Here is a 27,674-nt window from a genome sequence, read left to right as displayed (position 1 = left end):
GATTTTTAAGTTTCCATACAGTTTAAGTTGCACAAATGGATTTTAAATCACCTACTGACCTGTGTTTCTCCTCTAAAGTCCTCTAATTTTCTGGGAAAAAATTGGATTTGGGGCAGTAGAGTCTTAATGGCAAGACATTCTTTGGGTATTGCTCAAAAGTGCTAACCCAAAGAACAATGTCCTCCATCAGCACAGATGTCCTGTGGAGGAAAATCACCTAATTAGAATGCTGGGGAAATGGTTATCTTATTATCTGAGTACGTATTTGCAGATTTGTAATGTTATATTCTCTAGTTTCTTATCAAAACTGAGATGAAAGGATAGGAAGAATATTGAGGTGGGGGCAAGTACTCAAAAGCTGGCAGCCGCTAAGGTCTGTATCCTGATAATAGAATCACAGAACAATTTAGGATGGAAAATATCTCTAAAATCATTGAGTACAACAATTAACAATTCCAAGTCCACCATGAAATCATGTCTTTAAGTGCCACATATCTTTTAAATACCTCCAGGGATGGTGACTCAACCATTCCCCTGTGCAGCCTGTTTTGATTGTTGGCAACCCTTTGCATGAAGATATTTTATCCTAATATCCAACCTACACCACTCCTGGCACAAAGTGAGGCTGTTTCCTCTTGTCCTATTGCTTGTGCTTTGGGAGAAGAGACCAACCCCCATCTCACCACAACCTCCCTTCAGGTAGTTGTAAAAATGGAGAATATTGCCCTCAGTCTCCTTTTCTCCAGGGCTGAACACCCCCAGCTCCCTCAGCTGCTTCTCATAAGACTTGTGCTCCAGACCCTTCCCCAGCCCCACTGTCCTTCTCTGGACACACTCCAGGTTCTCAAGGCCCTTCTTGTCATGAATGGCCTGGAACTGGACATGGGATTTGAGGAGCAGCATCACCAGTGCTGAATATTGGGGGACAATCCCTGCCCTGATCCTGCTGGCCACACTCTTGCTGACACAGGCCAGGATGTCCTTGGCCCTCTTGGCCACCTGGGCACAGCTGGCTCATGCTCAGCTGGCAGCACCCCCAGGTCCTTCTCCATTGGACACCTTTCCATCCACTCCTCCCCAAGCCTGCAGCATTGCCTGGGGTTGTCAAAACTCAAGTGCAAGACTTGGCACTTGGCCTTGCTGAATCTTACACAATTGGTCTTAGCCCATCGATACAGTCTGTACAGACCCCCGTCTGCTCTAGACATACAAGTACTATTTTCCTTGAATACTGTTGTTCTTCCCATTTGAATGGCTCTATGAAGATGGACAGAGAGGGCAGGGTTCAAGACAGAGCACCTTCTTCAAGTTGCACAGGGGGCATCTGTATCCATGCATTATATATATATGTATATATATATATATATCCAAGTAAAACCATACAATAGATACAGCATGCATACAAATTTCACAGGTACAAATGTGTACATTTAGCACATGGTATGGGAACATCCATGTATTGCACAAATGTATGTTCCCACACCCTGTGTTAGATGCTGGCCAGGTCTGTGAGCATCTCTAAAGGCAATCAAAAATCAAGGGCAAGGATAGGCCAATAACTTCAGGTTACTAGGCAGGCTCATGCTGCAAGCTAAAAGAGAGAAGTCATGAAAATCTCTAGTTTTCTGCTCTTGGCTTTCTGTCTTTCATCTGAGATATGCTTATCTCTTTTGACCATGTAGACTGGCTTAGTGTGTGCTTGCACATCTGCTGGGGGCACAACTCAGCCTGTGTTTGTGGGACTGCCATGAATGGGTGCAGTATTGAAAGGTCAGTCCCTCAAGGATTTAATGAGCCCACAGCTCACGCCAAGAGCCTGATGGCAAAGATGACATTCTTCCTGAGAGTAAGAGATGACTACTTTGTAATGCTTGTGACCATGCTGTGCCATTCCCAGAGCTGTGACACAGGCCAGAAAATAAGATAATGGTTTTCAGATCCAAGGCTGACGTAGTCCAGTGTACAAATGCCCTGCAGATCCCAGACCAAACTTGGGGCCGCCAAGCCCAATGGAATGCTCTACAGCAGAGGGTCTCAATGACCTCAGAGGTCTTTTCCAACTTAAGTGATTCTGTCACCACTGCTCCACAGTTTCAGCACCATGATGAATAGTTTCCTGATGTAAGTCTTGTTGTAAACACGAAAGAGAAGTTTCTGTTCACCAAACTGTAGGCTCCCATCCACTGACCATAAACAATCCAAATGGATGTGTGCATGGCTGGATGAAGAGCAGGTGATTCAGTTCAAAGTGTGGCAGGAGACATATGTATAATTAAGTGGGATGAATCAGGACGATAGAATATTCTGATGTTATTACTAGTCAGCTTCTACTTTTGTGAAAAGAAGAAAATTTCTCAGACACAAAAAACCCAAAATTGAAAAAATATATTTTATTGTAATTGCAGTTATTGTCTCTAGACAATTATATTTTGTTTTCTTGCATGTTTTCCTGATGTTGCTTGTTCACAGATGTTAACATAGTAATTTCAGGAAAGTGGCATAATATTAAGCTGAAGATTTTGAAAGCATTAAAAGGTTGCATCTTAGGAACAGTATACTCACTGGAGTTTGTTTTATTTGAAAGCTTGACTCCTTAACAGCAGTTATTTCTCCATCTTGCCTTAAAATGTGCGAGTTGTGCATGATTAGTAGATTCACAGACATTTTCCTTGAATAATCTTTTTTCTTCTAAACCTGTAGAGCAAATTTAGTGGCTTTTCAGTGCTTTCTTCCCAATTTCCTTTCACTGGTTTTCACTCTCACTAAAAGTGGAAGACAAACCATTACAGATGCAAATCTCCCTGTAAGGCGTATTTCATTTAAGACGTATTTCTCTGGCAGGGAGGACATAGAAAAACATCTTCTGAGAGACATTTGAAAAAGAAATCAAACAATCCTGTTGTGAATCACCAGAAGCAAGTGCAATCTTTTCAAAATTCAATAGAAGTGATGTGCACATGCAAAAATTTCTTTTTGAACTTCAAGCTAAACAGCATTCTCTGCTCCTGCTCAAAAAATGACAAGGGCACACCCCAAATTGACACAGTTACAAAGTGAATGTGCTTAGGCAAAACACTTTCTTTTTCTGAGTGGAGGAAATTTGTTGTGTATGTCAGATTTTAAATGCCCAAGGGATACCAGTCATGATATCCATTATTATCAGCCAATAAATCCTTTTCTTACTCCTCAGGGGATTTCAGCAAAAGGCTGCAGAACTCTTCTGACAGAGAATGCCTCAATGTAATGAAAAAATGTTTGAATTATCAACCTCCTGGCCATTGCACCATATGGGAAGCATTGCTTCGGAAATAGTTGTCTAATTTAGCCGTATGTTACATAAATGAAGTCAATGATCACAGGTTAAATATCAAATTACCCATGATGTAATATTTAGCAACACATAGACAAAAAAAGACTGGTTAAAAAGTAAATAGTCATAATATCTACATATGTGAAACAAAACAACTACATTTACATTTAGATATCTATTGATAGAAATTTTGCAAAAATGGCATAATGTATTCTGCTCCCACTAGCAAAATCTGACTGGAGAGCAGAGAGCAGAGTGAGTTCAACATATGATATCAACTGGACATGTATTAGGTAATGCCTCAGACTATATTCTGATTTATGCCTCAATTAGGTACCTAAACATCAATGTCCACATTAAATAGTTTCAAAGTTTCTGCTGCATGTCAAGAAATCCAGCTTTACCTTGGGAAATCTAGTGCAGGCAGTTTCCTCGCAAAAAAACCCCAAACCAACCACAAGTGATTCTTAGTGAATGCTAAGTACAAGATTTTGGAAAGAAAAACAAACCTAGGAAGCATGACTCAGTCTTACAGAAAACACCATAGCAACTTTTCTGGTTTATAAGGTCCTGATACAAGAAGTGCAAAATGCTGCACATATGTCCTTGCTTTAAGCCATGTGCAGATTTAAAAATTCCTTAGTAGTATTTTATATGTTACCAAGAATCACGAGGCAAGGTAACTCAAATCCGTATCTTCAGACTGATTGTGATCTCACACTGACTTAGTATCAGTAGAACACTGTTGGTATCAATTATATTACTTAGCTGATTTGTACTGATACCAATTCAATCAGGAAGACTCACGATAAGTAGATTGTGAATGACTGGATATCATGTGCTCTCCCTTTTGCTTTCCACTAGAGGTACTAAATCAATTTTCTAAAGTGCCATATATCTTTATAACTGTGGATTTTTATCTCCATTAGCTCCAATTATTCTTGTTTCCCTGCCTGTCATTTTTCATGAATGCTTCACAAACATTATTGCAGTGGCAAATTACCATTGCCCTTTCTTGACTTCAAAATTAGCGTAAATGTTTATGGCATTGTTATATGGTGGTACTGTGATAAAATCTGAATGTTAACATAGGCAGGGAGACTGCACCAGGCAGGTAATGGCAAACTGAAGCCAGAGTTCAGGGCAAGTCTGAACAGAGCATGTTCAGAGCACCTTGGAAGTGCTTCCTCATCTCTGTGCCCATCAAAACTGACAGCTGTTAGGAGGTTTACTGGAATCATGGACAAGAGATAATAAAGAAAAATACATCTTGTCTTCTTCATCTTTGACTGCAAAGAAAGTGACAGAAAGTAGACCAAGAGTAAAGAATAAGAGTCTTTGGATAAAACCATTGAAGAGATACTCACTGGCCATCACTCTCTCAGTCCTACATGGTCTTTACAGGTATCAGCTGATTGACTCCTTCCTCCCTGTTGATTTTGAATTTTCAGATTTTTTCTGCTACAGTATTCCAGGTGACTGTTGTTCCTGATTTACTGCTAACTTCTGTCCTGCCCAGTATGTCTTCTCCTGCCAAATACTTCTGTTTCACTGCTACTTGTGCTTACACCTTCCTTTGATGTCAGTTGAATTTGTGAGGTCTTTGTCATGAGGGAGGCTCCCAAGGTGGATCTCTTTTGCCATGCAAGTCCCTTTGTGATGGGAACTTCTGATGAGAACTTTCTGATGGCACTTAATTAACAGCCTTAGAGCGGTGCTGGGTTTATAGCAACTGAAGAAATATCACTGTGGTCATCAGGCCACCTGACCAGGAGAGGCTGCAAAGCACTCACGGCCAGCCTGACGCGATTTTAAGTTTGCAGTAATAGTATCTGGTATTCTGCTAGAGACCTGCTACAGTCCAGGGTTTTTTTTCTAGATTTTCCTCTGCTAGACTAAAGATTAAATCTCCAGTTTCCATCTCTTCACATAAAAATGTGAGGCATCAAGAGATCAGTCCTTTTACCAAGCAAAGAGGTTTTCACTACACTTAGTGCTCCAGAAGGTGATTTGGAAAGCACAAAAGAAAATCTATAGACTCAGACCCTTTTCCAGTTTGGTACTCCAAGACAGATAACTGCAGGCAAGCCACAGCGAGGGCTGTGCTAGAGCTCATGTGGGCTTATCCTCAATTTCAAACAAAAATAGCCTGGCCAGGCACACAGCATTGATACAAAACTGGCAGAAGAGCCAATTTTCTTCTGTTCAAAGACTTCAAAATTCATAAGCTGCATGCCAGAAGTAAAACCAAATGGTACATAGCAGTGCTCAAAAAATAGGGATGAAAACATTTTAGACTTATGGCATTGAAGCAGACAGGGGTCCCATTCTCTGATAAGGGATTCACATTTATGAGCTTGAACTCAGTGCACCTTCTCACAAAAACACCTATTCAGTGATTTCAGTTCCCCTTCTGGGCTGTAGGAATGAATAATTCCCCCTCTTTTCCTTGGTGCCATGTGCCAGCCAAAGGAGCTTATGAAAGAAAATAAATACATGAACATTCAAGCCTTCATGAGAGAATAGAAGTTTTTGTATCACAGAGCCAAATGTAGTTGCACATGGCTAAAGCAGCAAAAGTCCTCTGGTGAAACCCTGAGAATCTGCTGCCAAATTCTTGTGTATGTTCAATAGCTGAATAGTTGTGGTGGGATTTCCAGGCTCAGCCTGGGTGTGATTACCTGGCACAGGTGCCACTTCTTCCTATGCCTGTTCAATGATGATAGCCAGGCTCACATATTTGTGTCTCATCACTACAATGAGGAACAAGAACAAACAAGGAAAAGATTCACACAGGAACCCTGAACAGCTGCAGGCTATCCTCCCTGGTATAAATTACATTTCTGGTGATTCAATTTGTGGCAGTTTTTATTTTTGGTGTAAAGGATATACCTTATGCCCAGAATCTCTTTGACAGAGGGAGGAGCAATATCCCCATGTTTCCCTCAGGGGCATCACTTCATCATCATGCAGAAAACAATTTTCCTTGTGTCAGGTCTGAAGACATTGGAAGAAATGCTTGGAGCAACAGAATTTGAGATAGGAAAAATGTAAAACAGGCCAACCCCTTGCACGAAGAGCCTGTGTGAATTGAAGAGCTGGGGATATTGGTTTAATCTGTGATGTGTGGCAGGCCTGTGTACACCTGGCCAGCCCTTCAGACCTGCTGCTCAGGGGGCCCAGCACTGCTCATTACCTCCACATATGGGGTGAGGAGATCTCAGCTGTGGGGCAGGTATGCACCTGTCTCATAGAGACCCTAAAGACCCTGGCCAAGACCTTTGTGAGTATAAAAAATTATAAGCCTCTTTTTTTTTTTTTTTTTAATTGCGGTTGTGTGATTTTAATGGAGATGGTGAGACTTGTTGCAGTTGGATAAACAGTCCTCAGAGCTGCAGTTCCCTCAAGATGGATGCCAAAGGGCACAGTCTTTAAGCACCCTGTAAAAGCAGAAAAAGAACTACTACCTAATTTCTATATTATTTGTTTTAATGCAAACAATAAATAAACCCCACTTATTTATTGTTAATGTAGTCCACTTGTTCGTCCTTTAAGCAGCCACTTCAGTGAACAGATTTATAGAAATGTCAAATCATTACAACTTTCTGAGCCTTGCAATTTCTGATCTATTAGTAGTCTTGGCTGTGCAATAGGAAGTATATTCTATCTGTAGTTAATGACCTTTGGTTCCTGCTGTGAACAAAAACGACAGAAAAAAAACAGTGTTTCCCATTCACCCTTAATATTTGCACAAATCACCTTTGCCTAGAAAGGAAATGATCTTTTGTTTTTGTTTTGTGATTCCCTAACTTCTTCAGGAAATGAGGAGTACTGCCTTTTCTGGCAGCACCAATTAAATAAGCAGGTTTGTGGAAAATTACACAGCATCCTACATTTTTAATCCAGTTGCACGAAGCCACAGTCCCGTGGTGATCCCCAGCATGGGTCTGCTGTTTTGTAAGAGCAAAGAATGGCAGAGCTGATCTGCTGGAGGCACTATATATGATAATTGCATACAGGTTAAGTGTTTTGCAAATTAGCAGTGCTTCATCATCCACTTTGCTTTTGCTGCCCGTTCAGGTTGGCATACCAAGTGTGCTGAAGGTGACTTGTCTAATCCCCAGCAGCTGGAACTCCCTGCCATCCCCACAAAATGATTCCTGCCATTTTCAAATGAAGCTCATGGAGATGGCTGTTCTGTCAGAAGTGACACATGGCACCATGGATTTTGTCCAGCAGCAACCTCCTCTGGGGCTCTGTGTGAGCCACTTGCTGGCAGAGCATCAGGGCTCAGGAGGCCCATTTTGATTCAGAACCTTGAGGTGTTTCCCTCTGGACTTGTGAAATCCACCTCCATCCTTCCCCAGGTCTCCCCAGAACAGCTGTGCTGAGATTTACCTCTGTGCACTGGTAGGAAAACCCACACAGGGTTTTCCACAAAACCCACACATGGCTCTTGTGGCTGACATTTCCTGGACCTTCAGCATGTATTTCAGTGAGATAATGCAAGATGCGTGCTTTCTCTGGGTGTCTGAGGTAACAGAAGGAGATTATGTTAAGTGCTTGGTAAGAGGCATTTTCCATTTGCAACATTCAACTTCATTTAGCTGTAATGCATGAAAAAATTGACCCACGTGGGTCTTTATCGAGCCATTTAATTGTAGCCCTGAAGTGCGAATGCGATGAGCATCATGGATTTTGGCGCTGTTGACATTTCTTTTAAGCAGATGACAGTTTGAAAGGATGGGAGCATATCCTTTTATCACTGCAACAGATAAATACACTACAGAGTGATTGAAACAGCTTTACACACTGGAAAGTGACAGAAGAGAAAGTGATGGTGGAAAAGGCACAAAAGGCAAGACAAATTTGAATTTAAAAAATTAAGCATAAAATATACAAGTGTTCTTAAAGCCTTTCTGATGAATTCACATTGTGAATAACTGGTGCACTTGACCAACAATTGTCAGTGAGAAAATTAGAAGACTCTTAAAAATTCTTCAGAAGTTTCTTTAAAACAGTGGATCTTGCATATGCACAGTGGGAAAGCTGAAGGGAGCCAAGGACCTCTGGTAAAGAACAAGAAGGGTGCCTCTGACAAGGCAGACTCTGATATTCCAAATTATCCCCTTTCTCACATCAATGTTTTAAAAAAAGCATTTTGTTTGTTGGTCTGGGAGTCTCAGTACTTTTAGCAAGTACTTTTAGTGCCTTCTGGGATAGCAATACCTAAGAATGTTCTAGAAACAGACTTTTTTTCATGGTAAGAAGCAATGTTTTCCAGAAGTGGGCTGGACTAGAAGCAGACAGGAATCGGTAAGGAAAAGCTCTGGGTGAGGATCACCAGGACTGTAGAAAACATGAAACCTGTGACTTTAAGGGTCTTGAGTTGCTGAAGGAAATTGCCAAAGGAATATTTTTCTGAGAATCTTTAAGATTTTTCAGCAACAGATTTTTGTTGTTGACAATGTTTTCTCATGACTTCAAATCATCTGAGCAGCGTCTCAGCCCCTGGTGAGAAACTCTGCTGAGACTGTAAAGTGTGGAAGGCACAGGCACCTTTTGAGTCACCTGAAACCACGCAGATGAATTTCCATATTTATCAACCTAGACAAGCAAAATTAGCTGCCAGCTCAGGAAGATGCTTGGACTGAGAATCCACTGTAACCTTTTGTATCTCAGGTTCTGTAACTGTTGATTGTTTTCTCCTTGTGTACTTTTATGGTGTTAAAACAGAGTTTAAATGCAGATAATGGTAATTCAGTCACATGCAAGCACCTGTCTAGCATATATGTATGTTAGCTTATCACTGGCTACCTACTGTCTGTCAGATAACTTGGCAGAGTGAGAAAATCTATTAATAATGAAGCAATAGGCTTCCAAAAAGCATTAACATAGGACCCTAGAAACAGTAAATGTGAAAAATGCCATCTGCACCTAAGAAAGCTTTTGGTTTTTTTGTAAGAAATTTATTTGAAGAAATTATAAATATAAGGACACAATTATTGCAAATGTAAAATAATTTCCTCACCCATTTTATGAATATTTTATTCTTCCCTATCCCCTACATAAAAAGACCCTAAGCCTCTGGAGAGAGAAACAGAAATGCTAACAACATTACTCTATCAGGCATGTAATAGGAGGGGATCTTTCTTCTCTTTTGCCACAGATAATAAATTATAGAAGTTTTTGGGAACCTAATTATGTCACAGAGCAAACACTAACATGACAATATGAATGTTTTCTTCAAGCTAACATGATTTTGTGAAACCATTATTTTATTTTAAAAGTACTGCAGAACTCACCTCTGGTCTATTTTTAAATTATAGATTAAACAGAAAATTTGTAATTAAATACTATCCTGGTTGCTTTGCCACAAAAAGACAGAAGACCAAATGTCAATTTGAAATTAAACTCATATAGAAGCTGAACAAACAACAAGGGGATGTATCACTAAGCAAATTATGGTAGTGCAGATATGTAACAGATATCCTATCTTTTTTTATTGTTGTTAAACCACTAGGCAAATGCAACTCCATCGTACTGTGTTTCATGACAATACTTTTGAAGAACTTGAGGCAATAAAAGCATGTAAGTTTATGCTCACTATGTATTCATGAAGATTTAATGGCTGCTGAATACAGATTGAAGCAGTTGCAGGAAAGGCCTCAGGGCTGTGATACTCAGTGCTGCCAACCCTCAGCTTCAGCACCCCAGAGCAGAGTCAGTGATGCTCTGCCAGCCCAGCTGAGGATGGGTTTCCTTCCTGCTTGGCGCACCCATGGCATCCACAACACCCATCTTACCAAGCAAGGAGATATTTAAACCAGGCCAAAGGGAAAACCAGGAGGAGGTTGCTGCTGGAAATTGTGAGACTGACTTTCAAATGTGGGTGTTGTCCTGAGAACTGTCCCCAACCAGCATGTGCGGATAGGCTCAGGACCACCACCCCAAGAGATGGACACACTCCTGTCTCCAGGCCCAGGTGCCTCTGACAGGTGGACTGAAGGCTGGGAATTGCCTCCTTCATGCTTTCATGGTTCTAAGCATATAAGAGAAGACCCATCTGTTTTCTTGGTCCTCTGCAGCACAGCTTCCATCCTGAACATTCTTTGCTGGAGGAGAAAGGAGTGGGATTCTTTTTCACCACAGAAGTGTATCTATACCAGTAGCAAGTTAGATACTCCAAATATAGATCTCAGTTCTTTCCAGGGCCAGGATAAATAAGAATTTGTATCACCTGGTTTCTTAGAAGGTGCATTTGTAGCAAACCTAACACAAAATAAAAGCATCTATTGCCTCTGAGTCCCACTCTTCCCCTGAGTGAATGGAAGGCTGCTGAGGTATTTTTGGGGTCCCCTGTCGTTGGGAGGAAGTGATGAATTTGACTCCATGTTCTTAGAAGGCTAATTTATTATTTTATGTTACTATATTATATTAAAGAATGTTATACTAAAACTATAATAAACAATAGAGAAAGGATACTTACAGAAGGCTTAACAAGTTACTATTAAAAACTCATGACCCTCTCCAGAGTCCCAACACAGCTGGAATGTGATTGGTCATTAGGTTAAAACAATTCACTTGAAACCAATCAAACAATGACCAGTTGGTAAACAATGTCCAAACCACATTCCAAAGCAGCAAAACACAGGAGAAGCAAATGAGATAATATTGTTTTAATTTTCCTCTGAGGCTTCCCAGCTTCCCAGGAGAAAAAATGCTGACGAAGGGATTTTTGAGAAAATATGACAGTGACAGGCTGCCAGTGCTGCTGAGATGTCATGTGAGTATGCCCAATGAGCCAGGCTCTTCAGGAGCCTGTGGTGGGGCACCTGTCAAATATTTAGGTGGGCTTTTAGCTAAATGCACCCAAGAGGGTGACATTTGTCAGTGCTAAAGCTCCAGGTAAGTGAGCTTGCTATGGAAAACCAGGAGACTCCCATTAGGTGCCTCAAGAAGGGTGATTTGGGCTTCCTTGGATCATGCTGCTGGAGCAAGGTGTGCTATCTCTGTTACGCTTGGTGTGACAGCAGTGATTTCAGATCTTACCCTAAAACTTTTTCTGTAGCAAGGAAAAGATGTGTATTGGAGAGAACCTGAAGATGCTGAGTCCTGAATTATATTCTAAACTGGAACAAGAACCCTTTGCAACTTGCTATACCTTCTTTTTTTCTTTATGTTAGGAGATAAAACATAGGCAAAATATGTAGGGACATACATCTCTGTGTGGAGATGACGAGAAATAACGAAAAAGACTTAAAGTTCATGTTGAAACTAATTCTTGTGCAGTTAAGGATTTTGTTTTTCTTTGTCTCACTCTCTTTTTTAAATTATATTTTGTGGACAGTTAAAAACCTTAAAATGGAGGTACAAGTCTCTGGACAGTATAATTAAGTCTTTTCATGATATTTGCAATTCTCTTTGTTTCATTCCAGAGAAATATAGTGCTCCCTCTCCCAGGGCTCCAGAGAACACCAGTACCAATTCTATCAAAGAGCTCCCTGTAGCACTCCTCCTAATTTTTTCCACATTCTCTTAGCCAGAGGTACCTTTTTTCCCTGCATTCCTGTTGTTTTTATAACAGATATATTCAGATACATTTTTCATTTTCTCTTGCAGCTTCTGTTTGAGACCCTAAGGGCTTCCAAGTAAAATGCAAAAATAGCATGAGAACAAAGCTCTCAGAGAGACTTTCTTCAATCTGAGTATAAACAGCAAGATTTTTAGCTCTTCAGACTACTTTTTCAAAGTTTTCTCTTTTTTTGGAAGTGTTTGTGAGACAGAATTTGGATTTTTAAAACAGTTTTTCATTCCTGTCTTTGAAAAAATCCTGCCCATCAGTGAATTCAAATGTACAAAGTTGACCCTATTTGAAGGGGTAGAAAACAACAAGATTTTTCAAGTTTTGATGTAATTAATCCTTGTTCCTCTGCTCACTGGTAGATCAGGGACCTGGATCACAGCCCAGCTTTTCCCATGGTCTCAGCACCTCCCACTCTTTGCAGGCTCTGCTGTGGCTGCCTCCATTCCTCCTCAGCTCCTCTGCAGCTTCCCTGACCTCAGCACCAGGGCTCCCCTACAACTCCTCCCTAACAGATTCTGCATTGTTCACGTGAATCCCTATTTACTGTTTTGTCTGGCATCTTTTTTGTAAATCCTCCAAAAGCCCCCAACTTCTGGCTTTGTCTCCCTGGGTCCCCTGTCCTTATCTGTGCTGAACACCTTCCCAGCACACCTTCCCAGCTTACAGAGACCTTTCAGGCTTGAATTAATCCTTTCCTCTGTCTGGGTTTGCACTTGCACACTTTCCTCACGCTGTGCCTTGGGAAGCTTTTCTTTTCTGCCTTCATTTAGTGCAGAGAGATGCAATGTTTAGAGAGGAAGGAGGCCTGTATGGAAGTGTTTTAAACATGGATCAGAGCATTTAATGAAGGTAAATCATGAGAGACAGAAAGAGAGCAGGAATCACCAGTCAAACAAACTGAAAAAGCTAAAGAAAGTATTTTATAAAGTCATACATTGCTGTCTTTCTCCTTAAGCCCTTCCTTCTACGCAGAACAGATAACCCAATCTCAAAAATAAACCTCAAAAATAAACCTCAAAAATAAAGAGAATTGCAGGATCTGTGAGGAAAAAAATCCCCTTTTTTATGAATTTATACAAGGGTCAGAGAAAGTGAGACAGAAGGAGCTGTGGGGGCAGCACAGGCACCACGGTGACAAATGAGGTGGCACTTGCTGGATGCCAAGATGATTCCCCTTGTCACAGTGCTTGCCAGAGATCAGGAGGGAGATGTGCCTCACACAGATGTTTGCCAGGGACAGTGAAGGAGGCATTTATAAAACATTGGAAGTACCAGAACAAAGCTGTCTGGGGGGAATACAGTCAAAGAGAATGTGAGAATAGCTACTCACTTTTCAAAATTTAGGAAGGTTTATTAAACCTTATCAAAAATATAACCAGAAGACTGAATAAAGAAAAAAGGTTATGGTGCCAGGAGCAAAAGATTTTCCCTACCACGTGCTCAATTCCCTCACAATGCAGGTTCTTCCCCTTTTTAAGCCTTTAACCCCTCCCAAAGTTCTGTCCATTGACCCCTTCTTCACTGTCCAGTGGTGGAGATCTCTTCCTCAGATGCTGGCTGGAGGTCAGATGTCACCACAGTGACAAGCCAACCCTCCCAAGTGTTCCAACCCCGCTATCCCTTGATAACAGTGCAAGGGAGTAAAACATAAATATAAATCTATAAAACTTTTCTTAACCTATATACATGATATTTGTCTGTAAATTGTGAGAGTCAATCATGGCATTACTCATCTCTCACAAGAATGTGCTGAATTTCTCTGTCCTCTCACCCTGATGGATGCTGTGGTACCAGCATTCCCTGTTTGTACCTCACCAGCACAGAGACAGAGTGCAAAGGGTTTGTGCCCTAAATTAAACATGGGGAAACCAGGTCACTTTTCATTCTTACAGTACTACACTTATTACTATCACTAAAATAATAATCAAACAGGTCCATCCCAGTCTGAGCACCATCAGATGATTTTTAAACCATGGAAGTCTCCTGCACTTGAAAGGTAATAAAAACACTCAATAATGATATGGGATAACTTCCCTGACTATCTGCTGCCAACAAAAATGCAAATGTGATCACTGCCTTGAATTCAAACCCAGAAAACTGCTAAAATGCCAGAAAGAAGTGGACTTTTGCCTAATGACTAAAAGTTTTAGTCCTTCCTCCAAGTAATGAGTTTGGCAGTGTTAGTGTAATGTGCTTCATACCCTTTGAAAAATAAACATTTCTGTTTAGATAAAATCTAAATGAGCTTGGAATTAAAATAATTCTTCATTGGCTTCAAATTAGATGGATTGGCCATGTCTGAGCATTACTGCTGCTAAATTTAATATGACATATTGGCCTGGCATTTCCATTTTTAATGTGGGAAGCTGTGTTTATAAATAAGACCTTTCATCTCAGGAACAGCAGTTTACATTTTTTGAAAACTAGCAGAGATCTATTTAAATGATGTCTTGCACACTGCTCAGGCTGGGTACCCTGAGAACATGTAAATTTGTCTTACTTATGATAAATGGACCCATGAATAACTTTAAAAATCTTCAATTTTTTGCCTCCTGCAGCTCTTCCTGCCATGAAGCATTCAAGATAAAGTATTTCTTGGATGCTTTGATAGCACTGAGGAAGGTGTGCATTTTTGACATCTTTCAAAATATTTCTGGCCTGACATTTTCATGTTGTGTCCTGTAAAGGAGGTAATGCATCATACTGACAACATGCAGGAATTCTTTCCTCCCCAGCTACAAACCCAAAAGTGATCCTGAACAGTGCAGGAAATGTAGCCTGGAGATATTTCTGGCCCCATCTCTTCCAATTTTCTGATCCTATCTATAAAATTGCTGCAACTGGCCACTGTGAGCTGAAGCAGAGCAGTGGGTGGGTTCTATCTACATTGCTTGAGGGGTAGCTTTGAAGCATGTGATAGCATTGAGCCCAGCACAAATGTGGCAAACTGGGCCATATTCATTCCAAAATCACCCTACACTTTACACACTAGTGTGGAAGTTAGAGCACTAACTGAGAAAACAAAAACCTTGATCTCCAGCAGTTGGGAAGGATGAAAGTTTGAAAGAAAGTCCCACAGATATGTATGCTTAGCAGAAAGATTTTTGAATGTAGAATCTGAAGAAGGAATAGAAATGAAAGCAAGTTTTTATATAGAAGAAGAGAATTGCTGAGCCAGTCTTACTGGATAACTAAAGAGGCAAAGGGTATGTTTGTTAGAAGGGGTTTTTATGACTTAGAGCAAAGGATAAACCCACCCCAAACAAGGAGATGTTTTTACCAAGCAGAAAGATAGCACAGGCAAACAAGCCTGCTTATGTTGCAAGCAGAAAAAAGGTCTCAGAATTTTCCACTGCAAGAAAATTGAAAAACATCTTCTAGCTTAAACTGTAATGGACTAACTTTTAGTGATTGGAGAATAGTAACATGAATATGGTAATTACGGTAGTTATGATAGGCTATAGATAATAGTTAAGGTATAGATTGGTTCTACTGTATTAAGCTGCTCAGCTAATAAAAGTATATAATGCAATGTAACCAAAATCAAAGGGTCTCCAGGCCTGCCTGCAGCTGGAGCTGACAGCTGTAGGCACAGCTCTGTCACCCACCACCCTGGACTGCTGTAATGTCTTGGATGTGATAAACTACATTTTGGAGAGCCCCTGGAGTCCCACATCTCTCATTCAGGCTCTTACATCCAACCGTCCCCAGGATAAGACTGTCTCCTGGAGGATGCTCCTCTGCACCACCAAGAAACAGGTGGACCACAAGCTGTGGTCCAAGCAATTTTTATTTGGACAAATTGTAGTTGAATCTGATGGAAAAGACAATCCCAGGCACCATGCTCCTGAGCAAGGGGACTTGCTGCTACAATAGAGCTGTCCAGGGTGTGATGAGGAGCAGCAGGGTGCCCAGAGCCTCTCTGTGCTTCACACTGGAAGGCATGGAAGACTTTGCTCATGAAGTAAAAGTGAACTCACACATTTTGTGAGACTCACAGTGACAGTGACCCCAGTGCAATAGCCAGCACCAACAGCAGAAGCAAACAAGTCACTTTTTCTGCAGTTCTTGAATAACACCTCTCTGCATGAAACAGGTGCAGCTGTGGTTCACCAACAGCTCAATGGTACACTCCAAGGACACAATTGAAATGTACATTCTTTGGGGAATAGAGTAGAAAGTAATCTTAGACAGGGAGAAAACAGTAATTCTTTTAATTTGATAAGCTCTTTCCTAGCAGTTGGTCAGCAGATGCAAGCACTTGTATCTAAACCACAATTGCAATGAAGCCATCCCTGTACATTAAATATTTTCAGCACTTGCTGAGTTTTGATTTTTGGGGACCCCCTTTCTAAAATGAAGCAGCCCAATTACTCAGCATGCTGGAAATGCAGCAGAGGGGGAGCACAGGGGATGGAAGAGCAGGGCTGTAAACCAGAAGATGACTGGTCAAAGGATCTGGAGCCCATGCCAAGTATGCCACGTGTTGGGACATATTGAAGGCTGCCTTAGATCTGGATCAAATACTTTCAAAATCTGAGAATTAGCAAGTAATTTTGTGATAATTTTTGGGAAAAGCTGGCTGACAGCTTTGAATTATGTTGTCTTCCAAGGCTGGGGAAACCCTGTTGCAAAGAGGCTGTGTTCAGGGTCACTCTTGTTTTGATGAGGAGGGGATCTCCCATTTTTCTTCTGTGCTTATGTAAGTCCCTTGCATGTAAAGCATTGAAACTGTGGCTCCACTGCAGAGTAGCTGCAAAGTTCCTAAGGGTTTTAGACAACCACTCTCAGCAGCCTTCATAAGAGAACCAGAAAAAGCTCAGCTAAAATCAAACTGCCATGAAACATCCATTAAAGGCCTCTTTTTTCTGCAGTGTACAGGCAGCAGCAATGACAGACCAGTCCAAGGGACCCTCTATCAAGTTACAGCTGTGCTGAGGAACAAAATTGCTGCTGTCAGTTATTTGCAGTTAATGCACAAGCACTGCAGGGGGAAACACCAAATGCTTTTACAGTGCCCCAATGACTGAGAGGCAAGAGCATTATTTGTGTTTGGTGAAAACCCAGCTTAAACCCCGGGAGGAAAAGCACTGTGGCTGTCACCAGCTGTGCCCTGCTGACTGCCTGCCCTTGGGGGAGCCCAAAGCAAAGCTCAGGGGATGAGGGTCTTCAGGCCTGTGAGCAGCACTGAGCTGCCCTGCTGAGCTCTGTCCTGTGCTGGTGCCTCTGCATTGTCAGCCACCACCCCCCATGTCTCCCTCCCTGGTGGCACCGAGAAGATGGATATAAAAAACTAGATTAAATAATTTTTATTGGTTTTAATTTCCACAAACAGGAGCTTCATAAATTAAATTGTTGGATTTTATTTGTAGCAGCTGAACAATCTCATAAATAGCTGGAGAGCTAATGAAATGTACTTCAGTCACTGAACTGGACTGGTATATGATTTAAATTTCCCATACATTCAGAAACTGTAATTATCAAGATTTCTCAAAAAAAGTTTGAAAGACTGCTGATACATCCAGAAATGTTTATTCTATTCTTCACAATTATTTTTCCTTTCTAATAGGGTTAGGATTCCTCTTGACCTTCCAAGTGTCAATCTTTTTTTTGTCTATAGATCATATTAATTTGACTCTAATAATTTAGATAGAACTCCTTTAATGTCTGCTGTCAATTCATTTATGAGTTGCATTCAAGAGTGCAGAAAGCAAGTAGACAGCAAATTAGTTTTAATTTCTTTGGTGTACTAAAATGTGGAAGAATTATTAGAATTCACCGCACTTGGGCCAGGGATAAGAGTTCCTTCAGGCTTGAAATTTCAGATTGGCTTCCTAATAAGTTATATTCATAATGTAGAGTTTAATTATACTCAATGAGATATTCAGAAAACTTTCACTATTATGCAGCTGCTAAAACTGTAGTTACAGTTAATTAATAGTACAATAATCAACCAGTCTTTATGTCTGGGTCAGAATTCTCTTATATAAATGTAGTCCTGCAAAATCCATATCTGAGCTCTGTGTAGTTACTTGGACTGTCTTGACATCTGCTAGGAGAGAAAACTTTGAGAAAACTGACCAAACTGTGCTCAGGGGTACCCTGAAGCTGGTTACTGCCTGAGACATGTCCATCTCCCTGGCTAAGAGGGAGCTGGCTTAGCCCAGGTGCCTCCCTTTTGGGTAGCTGAAGTTAGGTAAGAAGGACTTTAGTTTCCATCTCTTCATCTCTTGGGATTATTATAGCACTTTTTTTTCCTTTTTTTTTTTTTTCCAGAGAACAGAATATTATTTTTTTGGTAATTTTTAGACATGTTAAGTCTTTGGAATTATAAACTAAAACTAAAGCTTCAAAACAGAGAATTAATCCCATCATAAAAACTTATCATAAAATCAATTAGACTTTGAAGCAAAGAATGCAATTCTGATTTCTGCTTCTTACATTTGCTTGCCTCATCTTGTCTTCCCTGTGGAAGACTGCTTCAAGATAATGCTTTTCAGATCATATACCCATAAATATAGGAAAATACAGTCGGGTCATCATTATTATTAGTAATATGTACCATTTAAACTGTTCATGAAGAAAGGATGTCCTAAACTAATGCTATAACTTTTTTCAAAGTTTGTGTCATACAGTTTAAGTGTATTTGAAGATATTTATAAATTACATGTATTCCCAACATCTGTATGATAGATCATTGGTTTGGATTATTAGAAGTCATATCTCAGTAATGCTGCAATCTAAATTTTTCATCCTCAGATAAAAATAGATATCTATCTATCTATCTATCTGTCTATCTATAAAAATAGATATCTATCCTCAGATAGATATCTTAAAAGTATCTATCACTTCTTGAAACTGGGTCCCCTGAGACTACAATATAGTGATACACCAAAAAAAGAGTCAGAACTGAAAAACTTGCCATAGTTGTTTTGTTGGGGTTTTTTTGTGGTTATATCAGGTTATATGTGGTTACATACAAAAAGTGAATTTAAGCATAGTGCTTTCACAAGTATTTCAAATATTATTTTGAATACATGTTCCAGTGAGGTATTTTGAATGTAGGATCCCATGAGGCTGTGGCAGTAAGACCATTAAGTATCTGTGTATAATGTATGAAAAGATCAAAGGGTAAGATGAAAAGAATAAAATATGGCCATGTCTGATGTTCACACAGTCTGCCAAATATTACAAATTGAAACTGAAGACTGATCTGAAATAAAATGTTTGAAGAGCATCAGGGATTATAGAGCCTTGTGAGCAGTGGTGAGGACATGTGGAACACAGATAGCTTTTTTGTCTATCCTCCCAAAAGTCAGATGGAAGGAGTTTGAAAGGGACAGTCAAACCTAGAAAATTAAAAGATGGTTACAGAACTGGTGCCACAACCAGGGATTTGGCTACATGGATAATGGGGCTCTCTTTGAGAAGCCTGAGGTGTGATAGGGCCCATCTGTCAGAGAAGGGGAAGATCTTTGGTCACAGGCTTGCTGGTCTGGGGAAGAGGCTTAAACCACAGTAGCAGGGGAGAAGGAGCCTCAGTCCATCCCAACCATACCAGTTTGATACCAGGGCCAGCAAGAAATGCCCAGAGCCTGGAGAGGATTGACAGGTCATCAGGAGAGCGCCTGAAGAGCAGCACTGAGGAACTGCAGCCACTGCAGCCAGTAAGTCACCTTCACTGAGAATCATAGAATCATTAACATTGGAAAATACCCCCAGATCATTGGGTTCCAACCTGTGACCAAACACCACCTGATCAACTAAACCACAGCACCAAGTGCTACATCCAGTCATCTCTTGAACACTTCCAGGGTGGTGGCTCCACCATTACCTTGAGCAGCCCATTCCAATGTTTAACCACCCTTTAGGGAAGAAATTCTCCCCCTGTCTCTCTGGACATCCCCTGCTGCAGCTTGTGGCCATTTCCTCTTATCCTGCCGCAGGCGGCCTGGGAGAACACCCCCTGCCTTGCTACAATGTCCTCTCAGGGAGATTTAGAGGGCAATAAAGTCCCCCCTGAGCTTCCCTTTCTCCAGGTTTAACTCCCCCAGCTCCCTCAGCCACTCCTCTCAGGACTCACTCTCCAGACCCTGCACCAACCTTGCTGCCCTGTTGAGCTCTGTCTTAAGTGTCTCTGTGCAAATGCAGAAAACACGGGGGTAAACAAGACAAGGTGAGTTGTGCACAGCTCTGCAAGGCTGTGATCCTGCTGGCATCCCAGAGCTGTGGTGGGATGGATCCTGGGATGGGAGTGATCACATTGAAGGATGCAGGCATTTTATGAAGCACAGGCAGGGGGACCAGGAGGAGGTGTCTCCACCTGTGTAAATGAGCAGCTGCAGTACAAGGGGCTCTGCTTGCAGATGGGTGAGGAGCTGACTGAGAGCTCAGGGTCAGGACTGAAGGGAGGGCAGGGACAGGGACAGGTAACACTGTAATGGACATCTGTGACAGGCTGCCCTACCAGGGGTTCTGAACAGAACACAGGAGAGCAGAACAGAATATCTGTTCCAAACAGAACATCTGTTCTCACAGGAGAGCAGATGAAGCCCTCAATAGACAGGTAGGAGCAGCTTCCCATTCACAAGCCCTGTCCCCAAGGGGCACTTCAACCACCCCAGTATCTGTTGGAAGCACAGCACAGCAGGGCACAGGCAATCCAGGAGGTTCCTGGAATGCACTGATGATAAATTCCTTCTCCAGGTGACAGAGGAGCCACTGAGGAGAGGTGCTGTGCTCGGCTGGACCTTGCTGTCACAGTGAGGGGCTGCTGAGGAATGTGAGGCTCAGGAGAAGCCTGGGCTCAGTGACCAGGGAATGGTGGAGTTTGGGATCCTCAGGGCAGTGAGGAGGGTGCACAGCCAGCTCAGTGCCCTGCACTTCAGGAGAGCAGACTTTGGCCTCTTCAGGGATCTGCTTGGTAAAGTACTTGAAGGGTACCCTGAAGGGCAGAGGGGCCCTAGGAAGCTGGCTGATGCTCACAGGTCACCTCTCCCAAGCTCAGGAGCAATGCATCCCAACAGGGGAACACAGGCAAAAATGCCAGGAGGCCTCTGTGGGTGAACAAGGAACTCCTGGACAAACTCAAACACAGAAATGAAGCCTACAGAGGGTGGAAGCAAGGACAGGTAGCATGGGAGGAATACAGAGAAATTCTCCAAGCAGCCAGGGATCAGGCTAGGAAAGCTAAAGCCCTGATAGAATTAATACTGGCCAGGGATGTCAAGGGAAACAAGAAAATCTTCTATAGGTATGTCAGTGATGTAAGGAAGGCTAGGGAATGTGGGCCCTTGTGGTAATCACATATCCTCTGAACAGAGAGAGACATAATTCTCTCCCAGGATTTTCCTAGGAAGCTGCGAGAAAGCTCAGAGAAAACAATCCTTGAGCCCACTTGCTGCACCTGCTGTTGTGCACATGTGGAATGTGTTATAGAGATTGTTTACCAAAGGGTGGTTTCTTAACTGGGCTCTGGTGATGGTTTTGGATTCATTGACCAATTGGATCCATGTGTGTGTTGTGACTGTCTGGCAAGGGCGATGGGTTTGTTGTAGAGTAGAGTACAGTACAGTACAGTAGTAATGAAGCAATGGATCAGCCTTCTGCAATCATGGAGTCAATGCTCATTATTCCTTCAGAGACCCACTGTTAGAATAGGCCCTCTTGAGAGGAAAACACTCCTGTGGGGAAAACTGGGGTTCTTAATGACTTCTTTACCTCTTTCCTCACCCATAAGCTCTTCAGTCACCCCACTTGAGTGACAGAAGGCAGAGGCAGTGACTGGAACAATGAAAAACTGCCATAGGAGATCAGACTTGAGACCATCAAAGGAAGATGAAGGCGCACAAGTCCATGGGACCTGGTGAGATGCACACACAGGGTCTGAGGAAGCTGGTGGATGAAGTGCTGAGGCACTGTAAACCCCATCTGACAAGTCATGGCAGTTCAGTGAAGCTCCCACTGACTGGAAAAGGGGAAACACTTTATAAAGGGAAAAAGGAAAGATCTGGGTAACTACAGGCAGTCTCAGTTCTGTGCCTGGCAAGATAGTGGAGCTAATCTGACTGGAAACTATGCTAAGGCACATCAAAATTATGAAGGTGATTGGTGACAGCTAATGTGGCCTCACTAAGGCATATTAAGGATATGTACCTAATTTCTCAGTAATAAAAAATGTTAGGCAATATTTTTTATTTCAAATAACCTACTATTGCAGCTGCAGATGTATCATTCAGTTCCTAAATTCTGTTGTGTAGCAGAATCATTTTGCCTTATCTTTAAATAAAACTCTATTCAGAGGATATAGCCTGGAAAAACTATGCCTTATCCGTGAAATTGTTGCTATAATCTAATCAATTAAGATCTTAATGTGTAGGCTTTTTAGCTAGTTTTGACTGAGAAAAAACATTTACAATTCAGACTGTGGTTTTGTAACTGTAGCATCAACTGTAAAATGAAAATCAGGGCTTTTTTTTTTTAATAATTCAAAGATTCTTTTTTATGAATGAAAGAAATTGCAGTCCTAAAAAAGTCAAAGCATGTAATCAGAACTTGTAAAATATTCCATTCTGTTTTATGACATCTCAACTCCAATCAAATAAACAGAGCCAGAAAGAACCAGAGACTTGATTGACTGTTTAAAGAAAATGCTGTCAGTTTGATTACAGGCAAGTGAACAGACACATTACTAAATGTAAACTGCATTTAATTTTATTATGCAAGCAGCTTTAATAACGTCACAAATAAGTTATGCAAACTGAAACACTGGGTACAACTGCATACAGATTTCTGATAATGAGTGGGGGCTGTGGATCATAGCTATTTTCAATTTAAGTGTTCTAAATTTATTAGGGAGCAAAAGGTAATTAAAGTGAGCATCAGAGAAAAACCTCACACCATGTTGTTTCAAACCAAAGTGGTAGAGTTTTCAAAAAGGTTTGTAAGAGTAGATTCTTGCAGTGCTGTGAAGAAATGCCCTTATGGTGCTTCTATTCAAAAATTTGCAGCATTTTTCTGCTCTCCTTTTCCTCTGGTTTCATTCCCCATGTGTAAATAGTTTTGAAATTCAAAATGACTCATTAAGTGTGATGAATGTTTGACACTAAGCTCGTGCAGGTTTTCTGGTATACCCACAGAAGGAAGCAAGACATGAACCATTTCATAGAATCATGGAATCATTTAGAAGTGAAAATAACTCAAAGGCCATCAAGTAGGACTGTTAATACAGCACTGCCAAGAGCCCTGTCCCAAAACACCACATCTGCATGTCTTTTAAATACCTCCAGGGATGGTGATTCTGCCACTTTCCCAGGCAGCCTGTTCCAGTGCTTGACAACTCCTTTAATGAAGAAATTTTTCCTGATATCCAATCTTTATCTCCCCTGGAGTGACTTGAGGCCATTTACTATCACCCTCTCTGGTTGGGAGAGGTTTTCTTCCTTGCTGCCCACGGGAGATAGTTCACACCGGACTCTGTTGAGGACTTCTGAAATTGCTGGGATATCCAGCTGTTGTAAAAGTGGACTTTGCAGCAGTGGCAATAGTTCTGTGCTGCTGTATGCTGAGGGGAGATCAGACTTCAGCTGTGCTCTCCCCCAGCCCATGGACCCTGGTTTGCCAGGCTGGAGATCCATCCCTGTCTGCTTCTCTCTGCCTCCTGACCCAGCCAGCAACACAGAGTCACAGACCTGGAACTGCTCTGCTAATGCACAGCTGAGGGAAATGTGCAAGCACAGCACCTGATGCACATCAGACAAAGCTCAGGAGGGAAATGGAGATGGAGAGACAGGCAGGGGTGGCTGCTGCAGGATTCCCAGCAGGAGAGCAGCAGAGATCCCCATCTGAGCACTTGTTCCCAATGCAAAGACAGGAAAAAAATGTGTGCGGGTTTCTAGGTCTCACTCAGTGAGCCTGCAGTAAAACACAACTGTCCTGAAGCAGAAGATGGCACATTCTCACAGCAACAATATGTCCAACAAAAAGCAATTCTGTAGCAGGCTATGTTGTGCTACCTTTAAAAAAGAAAAAAGAAAATTTAGTCACTGGAGAGGAAGCTGGCAAGGCCTGGAGATCAGCGATCACAATCTGATTACATTCAGTGTGGAAAAACAGAGAATAAGGGTTAGTTTTGTCAAGCTGAGGGAAATTATGAGAAGTGATTCTTTTCTGACTGGCAATCTTTTTTTTTCTGTCTCCTCAGAGTACTGTTTAGGAACTTATATGAGATGATTAAAAAGCCATGGATGTACAGTTGAAAAAACATAATATTTTTCTAAAACCCCCTTATAATCCACTAGCAAACTGAAGGTGATCAGTTGAGTAACAAACATTGTAAAGAGAAATAGGAGGAATAGACAGCAGTCAGTGCAAACTCAGGGTAAGCTTTTGGAGTACAGAAAAGTGGAACACAGATCAGCAGGTGAGAACTTTGGAAAAGATACAACTGCGCATTAGCGTGAATAGTGATATGGAATTAAAACAACTGTACTAGGAGAAAAAGAATTCTTAGTGTACTAAATATACCTGTCATGAAGAAGAATGATAGCACAGCTAGTAATGAAGGAAAATAGCAGAGTTTTCAATAACTAATAATAGTAAGACTTTGTTTGGAAGGAAACAGAATAGCTTACATATTCATGAAGACCCAAGATGTGTTTATTATTCAAAAGGCACTGAAAAACAAGATGTTATTTCCAACTGCCTGCAGTTTTTAAACTAGCTGGCCTGAGTAACCATCAGCATAAAAGGGCCAGGCAGGGAGATGTGTGACTGATGCATCTCCTTTGGTACTGTTAACTCAGAGAGCTTAACAAAATTCCACACTGTAAATGTTCAGCTCTGATCAGCAGCTTGTTGTGGGCAGCTGAAGAACACAGCTATTCTAATTTCAACCTCAAATATAAAAATTAACTAATAATTATCAGTTCAATGAAAGCCACTCAATACAATCTGACCGCACAACACTTGGCAAAACAAACCTGATTTCATTGTTCAGTGTGTTTACCTCCTGTCTGATTGCTGCACTATATATATGCATAACAGATGTAATGGATGTATTTTTATTTATTATCATCACACACTCATCCTGGCTGAGGAATTGGCAGTTTTTGATATCAAGAACCTTTCACTAAACTCTTTTAAGATCTCAGAGGGAAATTCATGAGGGCATCTCTTAAGTGATTCTCACCAAAATTAGTGCCAAGTGATCCTCTTCGTAATTTCTATTTGTGTTCTAGAAATAAATATAAAATCATTCCTAATACAATTTGGCTTAAGCCAATATAGAAGAATTTATCTAAAGATGCCTACAGCAGCGAGGGCAGAGCACCAACAGAGAATGCTCGCAACAGATCACAAGTTGGGTCCAGACCACAGGCTGAGTCCAAATCATCATGACAGAGCTGAAAGAAATTTTGTGTGCGTTGGAACATGGGGTGCAGGTCATGCAAAGAGACTAAGAACTTCTGTCTCAGCACAAAGCACTTCTAAAAGATGTAAGGATCTTAAAAGAGAAGCTGGGTATTACTACAGAAGGTAAAAATTCTGGTACCTACATTTTAAAGAAAATTAAAACTATTTGGGATCACAAAAATAATTTAAATTGTTGAAAATTATTATGTGAAATTAAATAAAATTAAATTTATTTTAAAATTATTTAAATTTCTCACAGTGAAAAACTAAGGAGTCTGCTTATCCTGTCAAAGAAAGGACTGGGAAATCACATGAGTTGATTGCCTTGCTGGACAAAGATGCAAAAGGACTCAGTTTTAGCAAAGACCAGCACATGGAGAGGCAGTGGTTGGATATTGAGGTCATCCACAGCCAGGTGAGAAATAAAGCACATTTTAAAAATGACAGGCCTTGACCACTGGAGAAAGACATTAGAGGAATAAATTTGATAACCACAAGCCAGGAGTAAGTGGCTTTCTGGAAGCTCTGTTTCAGTTAACCAGGAGTACTTGGTCTCAAGGCAAGGATAATGGGACCAATATCAAGCTTTCTCATGCAGATCATCAGGCTGCTTGTTTAAAGGTCCCCCTCTAATCTTAACTACTAAAACCTGGCAAGAAAAAAAGACAACTGTCACAAGGATAAATGCTGAAAGTATCAGAGGACCTTTAAAACATGTAAATTATAGAGATGATACTGGGGAATTACTCCATCTTTGGTAAATACCACTGTAATTTTGATTTTGCAAAGATTTTAAGCATGGTTATGATTTTATGTGGGTGGTTAAGTCCTCGATGTTTCAATACAGTTTAAGTTTCATCTGAATAACTAGGGCTGTGAAATTTCTTTTTTTCAATATTTCAATGCATCTTCTGCAGTTTATCATCATGTCACCAATTATAACTTATTTCTACAGTCTTTAAGGAAAGGGGAACCAGACTGAATTCATGTTTATAGTATTCTAAACCTCTCTCTAGCAAATAAATTATTAAAACAGAGGTATGTCTGAGAGCCAAATAAGATGAGTATAATGGTAAGAGATCACACTCGGAAAAGAGGGTTTATGAATTTGCGTGAATCTCTGTAGCATGAAAGAGCATGAGAAAACCTGAAAAATCATACTTAATTTCATGCTGTTTCAATATGCCCCACAATATGTTCAATGTGCAATTCTGCAGAGCCACAAATGCTGTATTTTTGTCTGTATCAGGCACATTTTGTCTTTGATAAAACAATTCCTCCATCTTATTAATGGCAGTGGAGAGCATTGGGTCTACTATTTTCTTCCAGAAACACATGGTAAAAATTTCAAAAGTTTCTCATTTTGGCCTCCAGAGGTCATCAAGACCTTTACTCCAAGAGTGCAGTGTGTGCAGAGCAAGGGTGGCTGGAAAAATTTCATTGATAGCTTCAGTGACTCATCAGCTGTCCGGTTTTCGGCTGTTTGAAGGGCCTAAAAAGGCCCGGAGTGGCCTTGGGGCAGCCCACGTATCAAAGGACGAGAAGAGGCTTCAGTTCTTCTTTCGGTTTTTATGTTTATTAAATGTTTATCTAAAAGATTTTCTTTCGGCCCGACAGAGGTCTGCTCAGCAGCCAGCCATGAGCACACTGTGTAGCCCTCCGGACAGTCACCTATCTTTATACCCATGGTTACGTGTACAATATTTATCATTTTTCCCCAATCCCTTTTATTTTTATTGTCCGGTGCATTTTCAGTAACGACCAATCCCAAAGTGCCACCATCATCACAGAAGATGGAGGAGAAGAAGAAGAAGAAGAAGAAGAAGAACAGGACACGCCCCAATTCCTCCATCTTACTTCTCTAAACCCCCCTGTACATAAATCCTAAACCCTGTGTCTCACCCTCTAATTAACTAATCCCTTCACCATTCACCCCGGTGAAATCCTCCTATCCTCATACAGGTGTCGTCTCCTGTGTAGGATCAAAGTCCAGCCACCAGACACTTCTGGCAACATTCCAGGACTCCCGAGCCCCCCAAGGGTGGTCTCGGTGGCTCGGCACCTCAGTCCTGAGGTGCTGAGATCCCACAATCAGCCTTGTTATGGACCAGAAGAAAAACTGGAAAAGTCTATTCCAAAAATATACCATGTGGAAAATAAAGAGAAAAAGAAAAATATTAATGGGGGGTGGGGAGGGAGAAAAAGAGGAGAAGGAGAAGGAGAAGGAGAAGGAGAAGGAGAAGGAGAAGGAGAAGGAGAAGGAGAAGGAGAAGGAGAAGGAGAAGGAGAAGGAGAAGGAGAAGGAGAAGGAGAAGGAGAAGGAGAAGGAGAAGGAGAAGACAAAAAAGAGAAGAAGGAGGCGAA

General features: G+C 41.2%; 1 long non-coding RNA gene across 6 annotated transcripts in view; it reads right to left on the bottom strand.

Moving 5' to 3' along the window:
* The window catches only part of LOC135445204 (uncharacterized), a 305,400-nt gene that overhangs the window by 53,950 nt on the left and 223,776 nt on the right, over window positions 1-27,674 (bottom strand). For 4 of the 6 annotated variants that reach the window (XR_010439477.1, XR_010439485.1, XR_010439480.1 and 1 more), the window contains one exon: window positions 22,535-23,911. The exons of the other annotated variants lie outside the window; for them this stretch is intronic. This is a non-coding gene — a long non-coding RNA (uncharacterized LOC135445204). Of the gene's footprint in view, window positions 1-22,534; window positions 23,912-27,674 lie in introns of those variants that run through there. 6 annotated transcript variants of the gene reach the window in all.

The sequence above is a fragment of the Zonotrichia leucophrys genome, chromosome 1 (genome assembly GCF_028769735.1).
Source record: "Zonotrichia leucophrys gambelii isolate GWCS_2022_RI chromosome 1, RI_Zleu_2.0, whole genome shotgun sequence".
In the NCBI taxonomy this organism is placed as follows: domain Eukaryota; kingdom Metazoa; phylum Chordata; class Aves; order Passeriformes; family Passerellidae; genus Zonotrichia; species Zonotrichia leucophrys.
The sequence above is the reverse complement of the archived record's forward strand: the minus strand, read 5'-3'. Positions and strand labels throughout refer to the sequence as shown.